Below are 18,901 nucleotides of genomic sequence, written 5' to 3'. Positions count from 1 at the left end.
TGGGCATTCACCCACGAAAGCTTATGCTCCAATACATCTGTTAGTCTTAAAGGTGCCACAGGACTCTCTGTTGCTGAAATGCTAAGTTACTGAAAACAATTTTCCATAAATGATACAGAAAATATGACACGCATCAGCAGCAGTAATTGAATTTTTAGTTTTTACTTGTCTTTGTTGTAGAAAAGACAGAAAAAAAGGTAGCCTCACGACACAAATCTAGTATGCATTCAGTCCATTCAGAGCCAGACCAAACTGTCTGAAAGACATTGTTTGTTCCTATTGGAATCCAGGACCCACCCACTGCTAAAGGACCTCCCTCCAGCCTAAGGGGAGGATCCACAGGACCTGGAAACCAAATGATTCCGGGGGACAACTAATGAGATAACAGGGACAGGAGTGAGATCAAAGAGTCAAACGAAGGGAACATTTAGTCTGTTGTCTGGTGAACTGCAGTGGAAATGACTGAAAGGCTAATGACTTCGTGGATGATTGCACTTTCAGTCTAGTTCCCTTTGAATTTGGGGTAGTAAAAACTGCTCTTTAATTGTGATGGTTAAAGTTCTGTAACTGTTCCACTGGAAGTCTGGATTGAAGTCATTTCAGGTTCCAGACATTCAGATGATATTTGTGCACAACGTTCTTACCCCATGGTAGAAAACATCAGGGAGAGAACCAGTGACAGCAGAGGGAAGCCCTATGTTAGAGAGGCAGCTAGAGAGCGATTCATGGGGGAGAGTAACTAGTCAAAGGAAAATGAGGAAGGAAGAAATACACGTCAGTGAGCAATTTCCATTCTAGTGTGTCCCGTAACCCTGATTCCACTCTTCCTTACGGCCTTTGAATGTATCAACTTCAATTTCTTGGCAATTCTCTGCGTACTTGGCTGTGACAGCTGCTCTCTTTGCCCATCTCAAGATCCTTTCACTTAGGTCCATTTTGTATTGCCCTCATTGATATCTCTCTCTTCCTAGTTTAGATCACTTGGCACGAACAGTTCAGTGTGGGAGATTTAATATTCATGGGAGCTGGGCAGCAAAAGCCATGGACATCACACTAAAAATATTTCTTACTGTGAAACAATCCGCTCTTCAGATCTGGGTCTTGTTCAAAGCTCCTTCCTGGGGTCTCTCACTTCATCCCTTGGTGCCTCCAACCTGCTTTCTAATTCCATCCAACCCTTCCCTGCACATTGCTCAGCATCCAGACGCTCACCCTTTTTGCTTTTGGAGCCCATTTGACTTCCTGTTTTCTCCTGCTAATAAGAAACCAGCCTGAGTTTGCTCTGACAGCTCTGTGCCTGCCCTTCGCCTACACACCCAGTGAGTCTATATGCTCTGTGGCTATGTAATACATCATATCCCCCATCTGTCCATTAGGTGATCGCCATGTGACAATTTTGCTTCCCTTATGTATCCTTTGGCTTTTCCAAGCTCAGAGTGTTGTTCCAGCACAACAGAATCTGTTTCAGTCTGTTATGATTGTCCTCTCCCAGGCCTTCCAAGGAGGAATATGCTTTGCTTGTCCCTGCTCAGATATTATCCAGTCCTTTGTATTCATGTGTAGCCAACAGAGTTGAGCTATTTAGACCGTCTCTTGAAGGCAGCATGATAACATCATTACCGCTCATTTCAGCTTGATGGTAGTGTTATTGAAGCCACGGCATAGTGACTTTAATGAATGTTAAAAATGTAGTTACTTGAGTATGATGTTACTGGAGCCCAGTTATGTTTCTCTGTAAAAACATATGTTATCAAAAAGGGTACCTTGGCCTCCTTGCAGAGAAAATGGTATATTTATGTGACTCTAGAGTGTATCCTACCTCTTGTAAACTTTTAACTATGAACGTAAATGCTTGGTCTTCCAAAGGTTTCAAGGAAGCAATGCCTGTTTCAGCTGTACATTTCTGATGACACGGGCCTTTCCAACTGTACATGATGAACATCATTTTCCAGCTGACCTTTTAAATAACATGGAGGATAATATTTGCCATTATCTGATGCTTATGAAAATATGTTCCATTCCTTAAGCGGCCATTAAGCCTTCGTCCTAAAAAGCACTGAATTTACACAACCCAATTATTAGGCAGCCTTTTGTTGTTTTATTTTTTTTGTAAAACAAACCTGGTGTCTTTGGCATACTGACTGGTTGTTGAGCTTTTCTTTTAAATGTGTGCTTAACATTTCAGCCGAAAGTAATTTGAGAAGGTCACAGGCTGAGACCAGGTCACAATTTGAGAAGGTCACAGGCTCTGAAATTTGAAGTCAATCATGACTAGACTTGACAAATTTAGTTTTCATCAGGATTTCCCCATCACCTGTAAATAGGGAATGGGCCCTGTTTAAGAGTGACCGAGACTATGGAATCTTTTTGTACGCTTTGGGGCAGAGGTTGGGATGGGGAGAAATCCATTCATACTTTCTTCCTGGTCCCGTTTGTACTATTAGGTACTGTTAAGAAGTATGGCAGCCCTAGTCGGCGACCACGCTTATTGAAGGGGAGGAGAGATGCTATTAAGGCAAGAATTGCCTGAGGGAGCATAAGAAATGATATCAAAACATATATTGCAAAGAGTACCATATGCCTTGTAAGGAATGCTACAGACAGTTAAACAAAGGAGCTGATACTGTTGGTATCTGTGAAAGAAGCATAAAGGATATAGGCTTCTTTGTTTTGAAGCTCATATTCTGAATCAGCAGATAAGTTATCAGTACATCATTTTTGTACTATAAATATTTTTTTTTAGTTCCTGGTGAAAGCTTTAATATATGCTTTAATTCACATGTGGAATAATTACACAGAAATTAAAGAAAAATGCTCTGTTTTAAAGCCTAAATACTTCTAATAATGTGCATCTCTTGTACCTGAGCAGTGCTTTTAACTGAAATTTCCAACCAGCTATAAACTGCTTGGCGTAAAGGAATTGGTGTTGGGTGACTACAATTTCTTCTTTAGCTGCAATAGAGCAAAGAAGTGCAGAGATATTGCCATCCTGTGTTACCACACTCTACTTCTACGGCATTTCTAAAGCAAGGTCCCTGTGTGCATCCCCCTCCATTCCTGTCTGAGTGGAATCCTCTTGTTAGTTCATCACATGGCACAAAGTCATCATGCATGCGGCACCCCTCATCGGGGTTGTCATTTTTGAGGTTAGTCTACTGTAGTTCTGAGCTGTGGGGCTGCTACCTCCATAACTGGAGGCAAGAAAGTCCCTGAAACCTAAGTCAGACTACTGCAAGGTCTGCATGTCTGCAGCCTGCAGTTGTGCCTGCGGTGGACATGGCTAAGGGCATGATCCTATCATACTCTTGTATATACACCCCTGTGTTGTTAAATGATAAAATGCCCAAATGAACTAGTGCCTGGGTGGTGTCCTGGCTGTGATGATTAGATGCATCTCATGGTTATTGCTAAGCGGTCCAGGGTTCTTTCTCATGGTTGGACTCCTTAATAATCACACACGTGATGTAAACTTTCTGGATGGGGTTTTCAAAAGTACTTAAGTGACATATTAGCATGACGCTTATGCTTAGGCACTGCCTTTTTGTTCTGTCTTTGTACAGTGCCTAGCACTATGGGGTCTTGGGCCTTGACTGGGACTCCTAGACACTACAATAATATAAATAATAATAATAAGTTGTATTGACTTTCAGTTGGACTTGTGTCCCTACGTTACTTAGGCATTCTTGGAAAAAACAAAAAAACCAGAGAGTCGGTCTCTTTCTCCCTTTCTGCCTCTCTCTTTCTCTCTACTTACACATGAGGGAGGATGGGGTGGGATTGCGTGTTACAAAACCAGCTTTCCTTCTAGAATTCTTTTCTTAAATGATGATGAAAATATTACCTGGGTGGCAACCAACCATTCTCAGCTGACTTACAAACCTACTGGTATGTCTGTGGGAAAATGACTTAATAAAACATAGAGGGGAAAATAAGCTTCTATTTTAACAGTAGGTAGGTGCAGGAAGAGTTCAGAGGTCAGGTTGGAAGGCTGGGTTGGAACCCAGGTCCAGTTGTCAGAGGAAGTTTCTGTCTCTCTCCTGGTGGTGGGAGCAAGCATGGATGGCATCAGATGAGCAGACAAAGACTAACCCAGGACTGGGAACATTATTAAACCCAAGAATATTGACCTGAGAGTCAACAGGCTTTACACCCATGAGACTCACAACTTACGGGGCGGGGAGAGAACCCAATTAAAGGCAGTGACCAAGGCCCCCTTCCTCATCACTCTGGGTTTTATACTTTCTCAGCCCACGGAAAACTACCCAGACTGTCTATAGCAGCCCTTTCTATTTTAGCCTGAACAATATCAGCTTGTAAATAAAGCTGCTATGGACACAGCCTCAGAAGATGCTCCAGTGTCCTGTTTTGATAATGGATGCTGCATTTGACACCACGTTTTTCTGTGACATGAGGGATCTATTATCGACCACCTGAGCAGGACAGTGATAGTGACTATGAAATGCTAAGGGAGATTAGAGAGGCTATCAAAATAAAGAACTCAATAATAGTGGGGGATTTCAATTATCCCCGTATTGACTGGGTACATGTCACCTGAGGACGAAATGCAGAGACAAAATTTCTCGATACTTTAAATGACTGCTTCTTGGAGCAGCTGGTACAGGAACCCACAAGGGGAGAGGCAATTCTTGATTTAGTCCTGAGTGGAGCAGAGGATCTGGTCCAAGAAGTAACTGTAACAGGACCGCTTGGAAATAGTGACCATAGTATAATAACATTTAACATTCCTGTGGTGGGAAGAACACCTCAACAGCCCAACACTGTGGCATTTAATTTCAGAAAGGAGAACTATGCAAAAATGAGATGATTAGTTAAACAGAAATTAAAAGGTACAGTGACTAGAGTGAAATCCCTGCAAGCCGCACTGACACTTTTCAAAGACACCATAATAGAGGCCCAACTTAAATGTATATCCCAAATTAAAATACACAGTAAAAGAACTAAAAAAGAGCCACCCTGGCTTAACAGCCATGTAAAAGAAGCAGTGAGAGATAAAAAGGCATCTTTTAAAAAGTAGAAGTCAAATCCTAGTGGGGTAAATAGAAAGGAGCATAAACACTGCCAAATTAAGTGTAAAAATGTAATAAGAAAAGCCAAAAAGGAGTTTGAAGAACAGCTAGCCAAAAACTCAAAAGGTAATTTTTTTTTTTTAAAGTACATCAGAAGCAGGAAGCTTGCTAAACAACTGGTGGGGGACCTGGACGATGGAGATACAAAAGGAGCACTTAAAGATGATAAAGTCATTGCGGAGAAACTAAATGAATTCTTTGCTTCAGTCTTCATGGCTGAGGATGTTAGGGAGATTCCCAAACCTGAGCCATCCTTTATAGGTAACAAATCTGAGGAATTGTCACAGATTGAAGTGTCATTAGAGGAGGTTTTGGAATTAATTGATAAACTTAACAGTAACAAGTCACCAGGACCAGATGGCATTCACCCAAGAGTTCTGAAAGAACTCAAATGTGAAATTGCGGAACTATTAACTACGGTTTGTAACCTGTCCTTTAAATCGGCTTCTGTACCCAACGACTGGAAGATAGCTAATGTAATGCCAATATTTAAAAAGGGCTCTAGAGGTGATCCCGGCAATTACAGACCGGTAAGTCTAACGTCAGTACTGGGCAAATTAGTCGAAACAGTAGTAAAGAATAAAATTGTCAGATACATAGAAGAACATAAATTGTTGGGCAAAAGTCAACATGGTTTCTGTAAAGGGAAATCATGTCTTACTTATCTATTAGAGTCTCTGAAGGGGTCAACAAACATGTGGACAAGGGGGATCCAGCGGACCTAGTGTACTTAAATTTCCAGAAAGCCTTTGACAAGGTCCCTCACCAAAGGCTCTTGCGTAAAATAAGTTGTCATGGGATAAGAGGGAAGGTCCTTTCATGAATTGAGAACTGGTTAAAAGACAGGGAACAAATGGTAGGAATAAATGGTAAATTTTCAGAATGGAGAGGGGTAACTAGTTGTGTTCCCCAAGGACCAATCCTATTCAACTTATTCATAAATGATCTGGAGAAAGGGGTAAACAGTGAGGTGGAAAAGTTTGCAGACGATACTAAACTGCTCAAGATAGTTAAGACCAAAGCAGACTGTGAAGAACTTCAAAAAGATCTCACAAAACTTAGTAATTGGGCAACAAAATGGCAAATAAAATTTAGTGTGGATAAATGTAAAGTAATGCACATTGGAAAAAATAACCCCAACTATACATACAATATGATAGGGGCTAATTTAGCTACAGCTAATCAAGAAAGAGATCTTGGGAGTCATCGTGGATAGTTCTCTGAATTCGTCCACGCAGTGTGCAGCGGCAGTCAAAAAAGCAAACAGGATGTTAGGAATCATTAAAAAAAGGGATAGAGAATAAGACGGAGAATATCTTATTGCCCTTATATAAATCCATGGTACGTCCACATCTTGAATACTGCGTACAGATGTGGTCTCCTCATCTCAAAAAAGATATTCTGGCACTAGAAAAGGTTCAGAGAAGGGCAACTAAAATGATTAGGGGTTTGGAATGGGTCCCCTATGAGGAGAGATTAAAGAGGCTAGGACTTTTCAGCTTGGAAAAGAGGAGACTAAGGGGGGATATGATAGAGGTATATAAAATCATGAGTGGTGTGGAGAAAGTGAATAAGGAAAAGTTATTTACTTGTTCCCATAATATAAGAACTAGGGGCCACCAAATGAAATTAATGGGCAGCAGGTTTAAAACAAATAAAAGGAAGTTCTTCACACAGTGCACAGTCAACCTTGCCTGAGGAGGTTGGGAAGGCTAGGACTATAACAGGGTTTAAAAGAGAACTAGATAAATTCATGGAGGTTAAGTCCATTAATGGCTATTAGCCAAGATGGGTAAGGAATGATGTCCCTAGTCTCTGTTTGTCAAAGGGTGGAGATGGATGGCAGGAGAGAGATCACTTGATCATTACCTGTTAGGTTCACTCCTTCTGGGGCACCTGACATTGGCCGCTGTCGGCAGACAGGATGCTGGGCTGGATGGACCCTTGGTCTGACCCAGTATGGTCGTTCTTATGTTCTTATGACACTGCTTTGGGTAAGGGAGACAGGCGCTCTCAGAATTCTAGGTCCCAGTTCATTAGTCCATAAGGCCTAAGCTTCTCTATCTCTAGTCCACAGGTAGGACAGGTCTGTTGGTTCCTGGCATAGGGTGATTTGCCCATTTAACAGGGAGCAGGGTCCAGTGTACGTATGACTCATCAGCTGCCTTCCAGTCCCAAATGGGTGTAAGAGAAGGCACCTGGACGGTATGAAAAGGAGGCAGATAATGTCAAGGAGGCTGCCTGAGGAGGAGCGAATCAGAGACAGGAAAGCAGCAGGGGAGAGCGGCTGGAGACAGAGAAGGGCGGGGGGGCTGCCTGACCAGGAGAGGAGAGAGGCAGGAGCAGCACAGGAGAGCTGGACCAGAGAGCTGCTGGGGAGAACAAAAGGTGAAGACTGGTGTTGGTGAGGACTGGCCCCGGCTGGGGAAACCCACTGAGTCATAGGAGAGCTCATGCAGGGGCTCCTGGGGACATGGAGAAGAGCCAGCCTAGCTAAGGGAAGCTGAGCATCAACAAGAGGATTGCTGCTGGAGGGTGGAGCAGGGGTTGGATTCACAGCCAGCGATGCCTGGGTGCGTAGAACGCTGTGGGAAGGCCCCTTGCAGCAGGCCTGAGTGGAGGGCTGTGGGAAACGGAGCCCAAGGAGAAGGGGTTGGTCCTGGAGGGAGGTTCCCTGAGCAGGAGCAGGACTCTTAGGTGAGGAGGCCTGTGGGGTGAATCAGTGCAGGGAGCCCGCGTTCAGGGGACGTGACCTGGGGCCATGGGAGAAGAGGAGCGATGGGAAAGAAGTGGATTTGGGAATGCTCTCGTGGATGGCCTAGAGAGTGAGGCCCTGGAACAGGGTCCAAGAGTGGCACCAGGCTGGAGACAGATTCTTGGGAGGGTGAGCTGGAAATGATGTCCCTGCCAGGGGTAGGGATAACTGTTGCGAGTCTGTTGTCCTTTTGGGTTTGGGGAAGACTGGTTTTATCATGAGGGTTCTGCAGATTATTTCTTGTGTACCTGAATAAATTATGTCCAAGGGTGGGGTTTCAAATGGACACAGACTGTGTTCCTTTATATGAGTGAATGAAGGGGAAACTGAGGCAGGCATACTGGTGGTGCCATGGCCTGCCACAGAGGTCCATTCAAGGTGAGGCTGCCCTGCTACAGTTCCATTGTTACAGTAGTGCTAACTACATCGGAGTTTACTCTCATTTGGTAACTGGCCCTTTTTCACAAGGGGCAGGTCCCCTGTGTGAGATTCTTGCCACTGTGCATTCCCTTTCTCCTAGAGCAGTGGTTCCCAAACCCCTGGAGTTTCACAAAATGTTATAGGAGGTTCTTGGGGAAAAAAATTCCCTAATGGCGGACAGAGCTGTCACTAGGGACTTCTTATAAGAAATGGAAAGGGGGGGGGGAATATTTTTTGCTGTTTTTAAAATTAAACAGGCAGCTAGTATTGTTTTTAAAATTATTATGAAGAACAAGTTTAAGTTTTGTTGTAACGTGCATTGTTTGCCTGGACTGCTCAAGACCTGAATGCTTGTGTAGGAGGAACTCTTTGAGTTGGCTTCTTAAATACCTTCATGCTGTTTCACATCTGATACTCCTTGATGAAACATAGGAGCCTTGTCTTCTAACAGGCTTATTCAAAGTGGTACAAGCTACGAAAGTGAGATCTTGGAAGAGTGTTGCCGTTTTCAAAATGTAATAAAAATACTGTAATGATGAATAATAATTTAATAATAGTGTGTAATAAGCATGTCATAAAAACAAATTTTATATTTCCAAGATCACTGCTTTTATAATTTATACTCAGGTAAAGGAGAAAATCCCTGGAAATACTCATTTTTAGGAGGGGGTTTGCGAGACTTGACATTTTAGTGAAAGGGGTTCACAGGTTGTTAAAGTTTGAATATGTCCTAGAGAATATGGTGACTGTTCTGACCTGTGGCTTGGAAGTTGGACATAGCGGTTCAGCTATAGCAAAGTCATGGGTCCAAGGCTCTCTCTCACAGATATTCTAGGATCGGCAAATGCCGAGTTCAGTCTCCCTGCACTGTGTGTTGGCCCTTCGAGCAGGTGGTACAATAAACTTGGAGAAGGTTCTGAGCTGTTTCAGTTGTGAGACTTGATCCTGGAGACAGGGCGGGGACTGAAAGTGGAAAAAACTGGCAGCCCGGAATGAAGCGAGAGAAGCCTGTGAATGAGCCAAAAGCTGGACACCAATTTGAAAACGGTGGTTTCCTGGCTTTGCCTTTCCTAGCTGGGGGATCAAGGACTAATCCCCACAAGCTCCATCATCTCTGTTCCCCTTTCAAGCCATGAAACAAAGAAACACAGACACTGAAAAGACTCATTCCTTTCACTATGTTCTCCAGTGCTTTGTCATGCTAGTTTTAAATAGATGCTTGGGAAGCCTGGTAGCTACGTCTTTGACTGAAGCCAAAAGCAGGGATCCAAGCTCTAAGCCTAAGGGCAAATCCGTTATTTCCCTCCTGAATTAGGAGCGAGCTATGCCATTGTCAGAGCTGCAGAACTTGGATTATTTTATTTTGTGGACTATGGCCCTTAGTCTAACATTGTTCATTCAAAGTAATGTGCTGGATGTAAGATATTCTGAGGTGCAACAAATCTTTCAGCAACAGATACAAATCACCATAAATCAGCACTTGCATTTTGCTTAGATGATAATAAAAGCACAGGCTGAAATGAAGGCGATCCAAACCTTACACTTAACATTATTGAACATAGCTTTTTAACAGCAGCACTTTCTTGATGCACAGAAATGAACTCCTATTTAAGACGCTTCTCATTGCTTTTGGAGCTATGTTTTGTATTGTTATGTTTCAGGGGGTCATATTATCTTTTATTCTTAGTGAAACCCAGAAACGAAGACAGGAGGTTCACATTGATTGAATAAATTTCTTTGTTTTTCCCTAACATTGCTTAAGGGACCTCCAGCAAAGGACTGCAGCTGCATAGTCTCTTGTAAGGATTGTGCCATTTGGCAACTTGTTAACAGGCATCTGAATAACTAAAGTTAATTCTGTTGGATGTACCAGATTCATTTTGAAGTTTATAATGTTATTAAAAGAAGCCCTATGAATTAGCAGCATGGCTAGGCATGAATACAAAATCACAGGAAGATGAATGGTCTTGTCATTGGCGAAAGTGTAACAGAATGAAATCTCAAGTAATCTTTCCGGGGTTAGAAATAAAATACATTCTGCTCTCAATTTATGCAAGGGTGATAGGGCTCACGCATGAAGACAAAGCGCTTTGTGATGAGTTCCTTTCTGGTGGGATTATTTCATCTCTGGGCTGGCAAAACCAATTTGGATTTCGTGAAACAGCAAAGTGTGGCTCCCTCTGGAAAGGGGGATATTTTCAGGGTCAGTAGGTGACGGTCACATGTTAAACTCTGCTCATCATGTCAGAGCTTTGCTGGTCTTACCCTTCAGGACTTGGGTGGAGCCACAGTTGGAGGGAGGGTACACCTTGAGATTTTTTCAAATTAAAGGATGAAAATATTCTTTTTAAGATGGCTCAAAGATCCGTGTTGCAATATGCATGTAACAATTAGGCTCCTAGTCTGGGCACTTGCTCAGTCCCATTTGCATTGCTGGCTTTTTGCTTTGCATTTTTATTTCAGTGGGGCTCTGGAAGACAGCCCTGAGCACTGATGGTGTTTCAGACAGGGCCAGTGGAAATATAAGTAAAGGCACTCACTGGTGGGTTGATGCCAGGGCTGGAGGCTTGAACTCTTAGCTTCGAATGAGAAGCTACAGAATCTACCTCCATTGGGCCCCACCCAGAGCTGCAAACTCTCATGTTTTTATCACCAATCTTACAATATACAAGGTTTTTCTTGAAGCCCCAGCTCCTGGAAATGTAGTGACATGAGAATCTCAGATTCAGATAAACTAAGCTTCTAGTCTTCATGGTTGTGGAGAAAAGCTGGAAAATGTGATCCTGAGTGCACCCCAAAGGTTCAAAACCCAGAAAGCAAGAACAAATGAACCCCAAAGGTTTCTAAATCTCACGATCTTTAAGCCAGTTTCAAGATTTTGGGCCTAACTTGATACTTTTGAACAGTAGGGGTTGGCTATAGTACAACACAACGCCTTCCAGAGAGGAACCAATGACTGTACCCTCACAGGAATCCATGTTCTTAAAAACACTTTACAAAGAAGTATGGCAGCCTAGAAACTCAAGAGGTTGTCAAGGAGACAAGATGGCTGCCTAGAGGGAAGATGCTTCCTGCCACCAAGGCTGGCATGACAGAGCTTCCAACAGAGACCAAGGCCTTTCAGAACTGGTGTTGGCTCTAAGCTGCTGCCCATAATGGGAGATGTGGTTGACTTTGAGGAAAGGGCTATGCAGCAGAAACTGGAGTAGAGAGCATGCTGGTGTAATGTTGAATCTGCAGGCCAGACTCAAGCAGCTGGAGTGATGAGATCTGTAAAACCAGTGATGTGGAGAATGGTGAAATAAGAAGGAAGAAGGGGAGAATTAAATGGAGTCCTTGAGAACCTGGAGGAAGGAAGTTGTCTCGGTTAGCACAGAGTATCACTAAGGAGACTTTCACCTGAGAGCAGCAGATGAAGGGGTAAACAGCAGGGCCCAAAGAGCTTTCTTTCTCCCCTCCCACTCCTGCAGCATGTGGAATTGCTGCAGGGACAAAATTCTAAAATTACAAAATCCAGCAACCTCCTGTTAGGAAAAGCTAGGGATCAAATAGTGAAATGTGAAATCCACCTATTCCAGGATTTATCAACTGAGGCTGTGAAAAGAAATGGGAGGAGCACATGAAGAAGTGAGAAAAAATAATACAAGACTGTGACGTTATTGGTATAATCTGGAACCATATAGAACATGGTTGCAACCAAAGTCCTGTAGTGGCACCAAATCTTGTATAAAGGGGGGGTCAAATGGGGTGTCTAAGACAAGGTTATGGTTTGCTGGTTATGATTAGGCTGCCTAGATATGTGTATCATTTTTGTAGTTGAAGTTATAAATATTGGCTCTGTACTGTCTGTATTTCAAACTTATGCTGTGCTTCTGGGAAACCTCCCAGACAGGTGGGTGTTAGCTCTGTCTAGCCTGCTTGATGGCCCATTAAGGACCATCAGCTATACAGTTGACTCATGGAGAGACGCCTTGTAACTCAGCAAAGTATGCAGGAACTTGCCCATGTGACTCCAGACTCCATTTTGCTGTAATTTTCCACAGTAAGAACAAAGAGGTGTTCTTACACCTGGAAAAACTATAAAAAGGCTGATGCTTCATCTCCATTTTGTCTTCAGTCCTGCTTCTTACCTCTGGAGGGACTTTGCTACAAACTGAAGCTCTGAACAAAGGACTGAGGACCCATTCCAGCTGGGGATGTATTCCAGAGATTTGATTTGAACCTGCAGTTTATTCTATCGCTGCTTCAAGCCTGAACCAAGAACTTTGCCATTACTGTATGTAATTGATTCCATTTAACCAATTCTAACTCTCATCTCTATCTTTTTCCTTTTATGAATAAACCTTTAGATTTTAGATTCTAAAGGATTGGCAACAGCGTGATTTGTGGGAAAGATCTGAGTTGTATATTGACCTGGGTCTGGGGCTTGGTCCTTTGGGATCGAGAGAACCTTTTTTTTAATGTATATTGGGAATTGGTTTTCATAACCATTTGTCCCCATAACGAGTGACACTGGTGGTGATACTGGGAAACTGGAGTGTCTAAGGGAATTGTTTGTGTGACTTGTGGTTAGCCAGTGGGGTGAAACCAAAGTCGTCTTTGTCTGGCTGGTTTGGTTTGCCTTAGAGGTGGAGAAACCCCAGTCTTGGGCTGTAACTGCCCTGTTTTAGCAATTTGTCCTGAATTGGCTTTCTCAGTTGGGTCCCGCCAGAACTGCATCATCACAAAGACCTTATTTGCACAAAACGTGTACCAGTTAAATAAACTGCTTTTAGTTAAGCTGGTTCCACCCCTTGTGTGGACATTATTTGGGTTTAAAAATGGTTTACTGCTGTTTAGTTTAACTTTGTTCCCAGTTGACTTAAGCTCAACTGAAATCAGTGTGTCCACACAAAGGTTTGTTCCTGTTTAGCAGAATTGGTTTAAATTCACACCTTAGTTTAAAGCACTGCAACTCTCTGTGTAGACAAGATTATAGATGGGTGTTTCCATGAGACTTACCCAAATTGTAGTGCTGGTATATGCTGTGCCTTCATTTGCAGAAGAAGACTATCTCCTGAACAATGGCAGTGCCATACTGTGAGCAGACCAGCAGGTGTGGGGTGTGCACGTGTGTGTGGGTATGTGTGTGTTTCACCCTTGCTGATGTGAGGCGTACATCCTGGAAGGGGCAGATTGCCTTTCCCTAAGCAGGATGTCACCTCTGCAGAGCATCAAAACTCCCCTGGCCTGCATTCCTTCCTAAACCCAGCCTCTGGCAAGGCAGTCCATTGGAACGTTGCCAAAACCCCAGACTGGCTTATTAATAGCATTTGTCCAGGTCGTCTTGATATACAAGGAATGTTATTTTACCAGTTGGTTACACAATGCTATCATCTTCATGTCACTCAACCAATGACGAAAGGAACCTAGATCAGGTCCCTATAGTCCATCTGTTTACATACAGAACCATCTCCCGACAAAGTGACAAAAGGAATAATTACCCCTCAGGGTTAGAGCAAGGCTCTGAGCATCTGGACACTTTTGTGCAGGGAATTTACCCTTAGGGAAGAAATAAGGAAGGCAATGCTACTGACAAAATGCTTCAGACTTGTATATTTAATTAATAATGCTTTAGCCAAAACATTTCCTCTACTGCTGGTGCTTATTAGCATTGTAAACATAAGAAAAAATGGATAGAGGGAATTAACAGGGAAGGTGTGTTTGCATTATGCATGGATGTTGAGACTTTCAAAGCCAACTAGGGATTTAGCTACGCAACTCCCATTTGAAATTAATGGGAGCTGTGTGACTGAATTCCCCAGTAGGCTTTGAAACTCTCAACCAGAAACTTTAGTGGCCAGTAGAAAAAAGCGGAATAGTTTGAGTGATCTGAGAATCAGTGAAAAAGAAAGAGCTGAGGTTGTGAATACAGTATAAGTAAGATGCATAAGTCTGAGGCTTTTTTTTTTTAAACTGCGCACCAGTCATAAAAGCAGGTTGAAATGAAACAATGTCACTGAAGCACAGAGGCAAGGTGGGTGAGGTACTGTCTTTTACTGGACGCCATATCACCCATGGACAAACACTTTTCACAAAATGTTCACTCCGTATCTTGTCTCTCAGTCCTCATCCTCAAAGCAAAACTGCACAACTCCATCAAAAGATGAGCCTGGAAACTTAAATTCATAACTTTGCTAGACGCTAAAAATCGTGGTCTTAATAAAGACACTGTAATTATGGTTTATTACAACAATCTGTAACCCACTAAGCCTCCTTTTTTTGTCCTGTGACTGCAGAGGTGTTAATGGACCACTTTTGGTCCTTCAGAATATGTGTTAACTACTTGCGCTAAACTATCTTTTTCACCTCAGCTGTGACACTTTAATACTTTCTCCAGGCCTGAAGCTCTGTGTGGCTCAAAAGCTTCTCTTTCACCAACAGAAGTTAGTCCGATAAAAGATATTACCTCACCCACCTTGTGTCTCTAATATGCTGAGACCAACACGGCTACAACAACACTGCAAACAAATTAAAGCATAGGGCAAACACACATGCACACAGACCCAGGTTCATAAACACCTCAGTATATAAGGTTGTCAGACTAGAACTCAGGTGGTGGTTCTTTATGTATTGCAGCCACTGATGATCAATGAATTTCTGAGCATTTTTCACTGTGCGCTTGACTTTCAAGTAATTCCTCTTTGAAGACATGTAAAATATCTTGAATCCCATTTCACAGAAGTGTGAGTTGCACTCAGAGTAGAAAATATACTTCTGTGGGATTTCCCCCAGGGGCTACAACTGATTTAGATTAATTAAGGAAAAAATCAGCAAAGGAAATGAAAATTAGGCTATGTCCACATGAGCACTTTTGTCGGCAAAAAAATTTTGTCCATTGGGGTGTGAAAAAAAACATTTCCCCCCCCCCCCCGACTGACATCAGTTTCACTGACAAAAGCTCTGGTGTGGACAGCGCTATGTTGGAGGGAGATACTCTCCCTCCGATATAGCTACCGCCACTCATTGGGGGTGACAGGAGAGCTCTCTCCCATTGGCATAGAGTGGCTGCACAGGAGACCTTACAACAGCGGAGCTGCAGCGGTACAGCTGTGCTGTAGTAAGGTCTGTAGTCTAGACACAGTCCTTTTTCCAATGGCTCTTTGTGATGAAAAGGAACATGATAGATGGACTAGGTGTGAGCTGCACAAACACTTTGCTGTTCCCTGCTGCTATCGTTCCTCTGACCTAATCCACAAGTGTTTGGATGGACGGTGAACATTTCTAGTGTTGAAAACTGACCTGCTTTTTTGCTGTTGTAGCGGGTTGTGACAAAATGCACATGCTGCTGTCTTACTGACTGTAGATGGAAACATAGTCATTTACAGAAGGTTTCCAGCATCCCAAGTTTCCCTACAGCACAAACTTAAATATTCTAGCAAAACCACCAGCACTGCATGGCAAGCATATTGCAAGGAGGAATTAATCATCTGAATTTAATCAGTGCATAATGCCAGTAGGTCTGGCTAGAACTGCATGGCTCTTGAAAATGGCTGATTTATATTTTGGTAACGCTTTGCTTGACAAGAGGTGAGCTAGAAGCTAGGCTAGCAAGATGTGTTGTGTGGAGGGGCATGCTGGGTGGGACAGAAATGGAGAGGTCTCATATTAAACCCTTTTCGAAAAGCCCTTGGATCCCTATTTAGGTTAATTAATAGACCGTGCACACTCTCATGCCTTTAACAATACTATTAATGGGTCATTGTGGTGTACTGGCAGAAGTAAATATTTCTGCCAGGCAAGAGAACTACACCCAGTGGTAACATCACAACTTAAAAATAACTCTGTTATTGAATGCTTCAATCAGACTCTTTCTTCTGTTAATGCTGTTCCAGTACTGTGCACCTTGGAGCAGCACAAGATCATCTAGATTGGAGATGGAAAAATCTTATTTGGCTACAGTTGCTGTAAAGTATCCTCCTGCAGGATTGTCCCCGATAGTATTAAATATCAAAAACAATTGGACTTCCGCCACTTTCTTTGGAAGACTAATCTGCAGCCCCCATAGAAATGTTTCCAGATATTCAGCCTGCATTTTTCTTTTCCTTAATTTCACCCTGCATTAAAATTATTTAATGTGGTGGCTTGATGCAGTTAACAAATGCGGGCTTTGTATTCCTTAGACAGTATATAAGGAAGAGATTTTCAGTCACAAAAGGGAATTAGGCACACAACTCCCACTGATTTTCAGTTGGCTTCTAACTGCCCCTTGTGCCTTTAAAAAACTCTCCTCTCTCCCTGCTTCTCACCCTCCCAAGAGTAGCGACACTTGCAGCCACAAATGGCTTTTTCTGTGTTTAAAGGAGCAATCTCGGTAAAAATCACCCCTATGCAGATGATCAGCATAAGGCTAATACACCAGTTAAATCTCATTCAACCCAGAGAGTGAAGTGGAACTAGAATGGTGTATAGGTCTTGCTCTGGCCCTTTGCACCAGTGTGAATGTCACACTAGACATTTAAAAATTGGGGATAATAATAAACACTTCCATGTAGTTCTATCATGATTATGCTCCACAGCATAAAGGAAGCAGAGAGTTTAGTTGTGGGGACTGGCTGTCCCTTGTTTTGGCATACAAGAAGAGTGGTGGTGCATCCAAATAAAATGCTATTGTTGGGCTTTTCTTTGGCAATGTTAGAGTGGGATTGAAGTAGGGCAGGCAGTGGGACCTTGGCCACCACCTTGACCGTGCTGCTATATTAGGAGTTCTGTAATAAAAGAAGATAAGGACAGAGGTTGAAACCGTCCTCCTTTTTAATGAACCCATCCAACACACTCCACAGGACAGAAATTGCGAAAATCCAGACCGTTTCACTGCAGCTCATAAGTGAGACTCTTGTCAATGATGAGTATGTACCATCCGCTGTAGGAACAGTAGGGTAAAGAAGTGAACAATGCTGTCTCCAGATGGCTCATTGCTAGAGGGATATTTACTGTGGGTTGGGGGCCAAACCTGACCAGCTTGCAGAGTGAATGAGCCTAGATAATAAATGCACATACACTGCTAATCTGAGAAAACACACACATTTGGAAAACAGCATATTCAAGGGGGCAATTGGTCAAGCTGCCTCCAGGAGCAGGCTAAAGCTGTAAGTCTTTCGAGTTCTAATCAGACAGTCTTCATTTTAAATAAATGAAAAGATTGCATTATAGTCCATGCAGATCACAGTCAAGCAATGTTGTTTTCTTTAGGAATACTAATAAGTGGCTTTAGTATATTTCATGCCTCGTTCAGATCTTTTATTGTCAAACAGCCTTATTTATCTGTCTCTCTCGCGCTCCATGTGTTTGAACTGTTCTTGTCTTGATCACTGAAATGTCCCAACATTTCAGTGATCTAGATAGCAACCATTAGTTTTTGTCAAAGTATCTGTTCATGTTCAGTTTCTGTATAATCACAGGGAATGAAAATACCACTTAATGCAAGAGAGAGACCTAAGCCCATGAGGTGTCTGGAGAACTTGGCACACATCCCTTAACATATTACTGCATTGGCAGCATTGCCTAATGATTCATGGGGTGAAAGAATAGACGTTTGCATGTGGTTTGATTCTGGGCACCCTGTTTTGTTATGACTTCACTGTGAACAGCTGTGCATGCATACTCGCAGGAACACAGGGTAGCTGGAAGAGACGTGTGGTTTAAACAATGGCTTTCTACTGATTTCAGGTGGGATAAACAAAAGTAAGAGGCAGATTCCCTGGCTGTTGGAAAGCTCTTGCTCCAAATAGGGCCAGAAAAGAGTTCTGATCCTATTTAGGCACTTCAATAAGCAGCCAACCCAGAATGCTGAGCTCTTCTGAAAATCTGTCCAACCGTGCACAGCTCTAAATGCACTCATCACGTTTCCTTGTGGTGCTGACTCAAATATCCGTTATGACTAATACTCACGACAAATGCAGCCCTTTCGCCCTGTTTGTAAATTGTTGACAACGAGCCCAATAGCTATGAAAGTGTTTGTTGTTTAGCCTTTGGGTTTTTTGGGAACTTTTTTCTCCACCCATTCACCAGTACTGATGGACAATTATTCCCTACCCTCAACTCACATGATATTGGCTCTGCTCCCTGCTGTTAAACCTACCGTCTCCTTTAAATACACTGAAGAGAAATTGTGTGTGTGTGAAATATCAATTGAGAGACCGAAAAATCAGAGTAGGTGAGTACTGCACTTGAAAAGTGATGCAGCAATAATGCCAGTCGGGACACGCTCTCTGTGGGGGCTTCAGGTGCAGCCTGCTAAGAACCATAGGACCAAAAAATAATAATTAAAAAAAAAAGGTATTCAGAGATATCCTGGTGATCAGTGCCTGAATAAGAAATGAGATGGATAGAGATGGATGTTTGGGAACTGTTAAATGCTTAATTCTCACAGTTTATAAGCAGAAGATTCTCCGGCACAGATGTCTAGCAAAGTTATGAATGTAAGTTTCCAGGTTCGTGTTTTATAATGGTAAACATTCAGAGCGCCCTAAAGCCTATATGGCAGTTGAGGAATGCTAGTATTCCTCAACTGCCATGCAATCTGACTGGCCCTCAGCACTAGCTGGTGCCCCACATGGCCAGATGTGTGAAACTGGTGACTGGAGGGATCACCACGTGG

General features: G+C 42.8%; 1 protein-coding gene across 1 annotated transcript in view; it reads left to right on the top strand.

Annotated features, from left to right (window-relative positions):
• ZMAT4 (zinc finger matrin-type 4) overlaps positions 1 to 18,901 on the top strand; it is a 172,749-nt gene that overhangs the window by 72,300 nt on the left and 81,548 nt on the right. The gene's annotated exons all lie outside the window — the stretch shown is intronic.

The sequence above is a fragment of the Terrapene carolina genome, unplaced genomic scaffold (assembly GCF_002925995.2).
Source record: "Terrapene carolina triunguis isolate 2854851 unplaced genomic scaffold, T_m_triunguis-2.0 Scaffold53, whole genome shotgun sequence".
Lineage (NCBI taxonomy): Eukaryota > Metazoa > Chordata > Testudines > Emydidae > Terrapene > Terrapene triunguis.
This window is presented reverse-complemented; position numbering and strand designations above follow the sequence as displayed.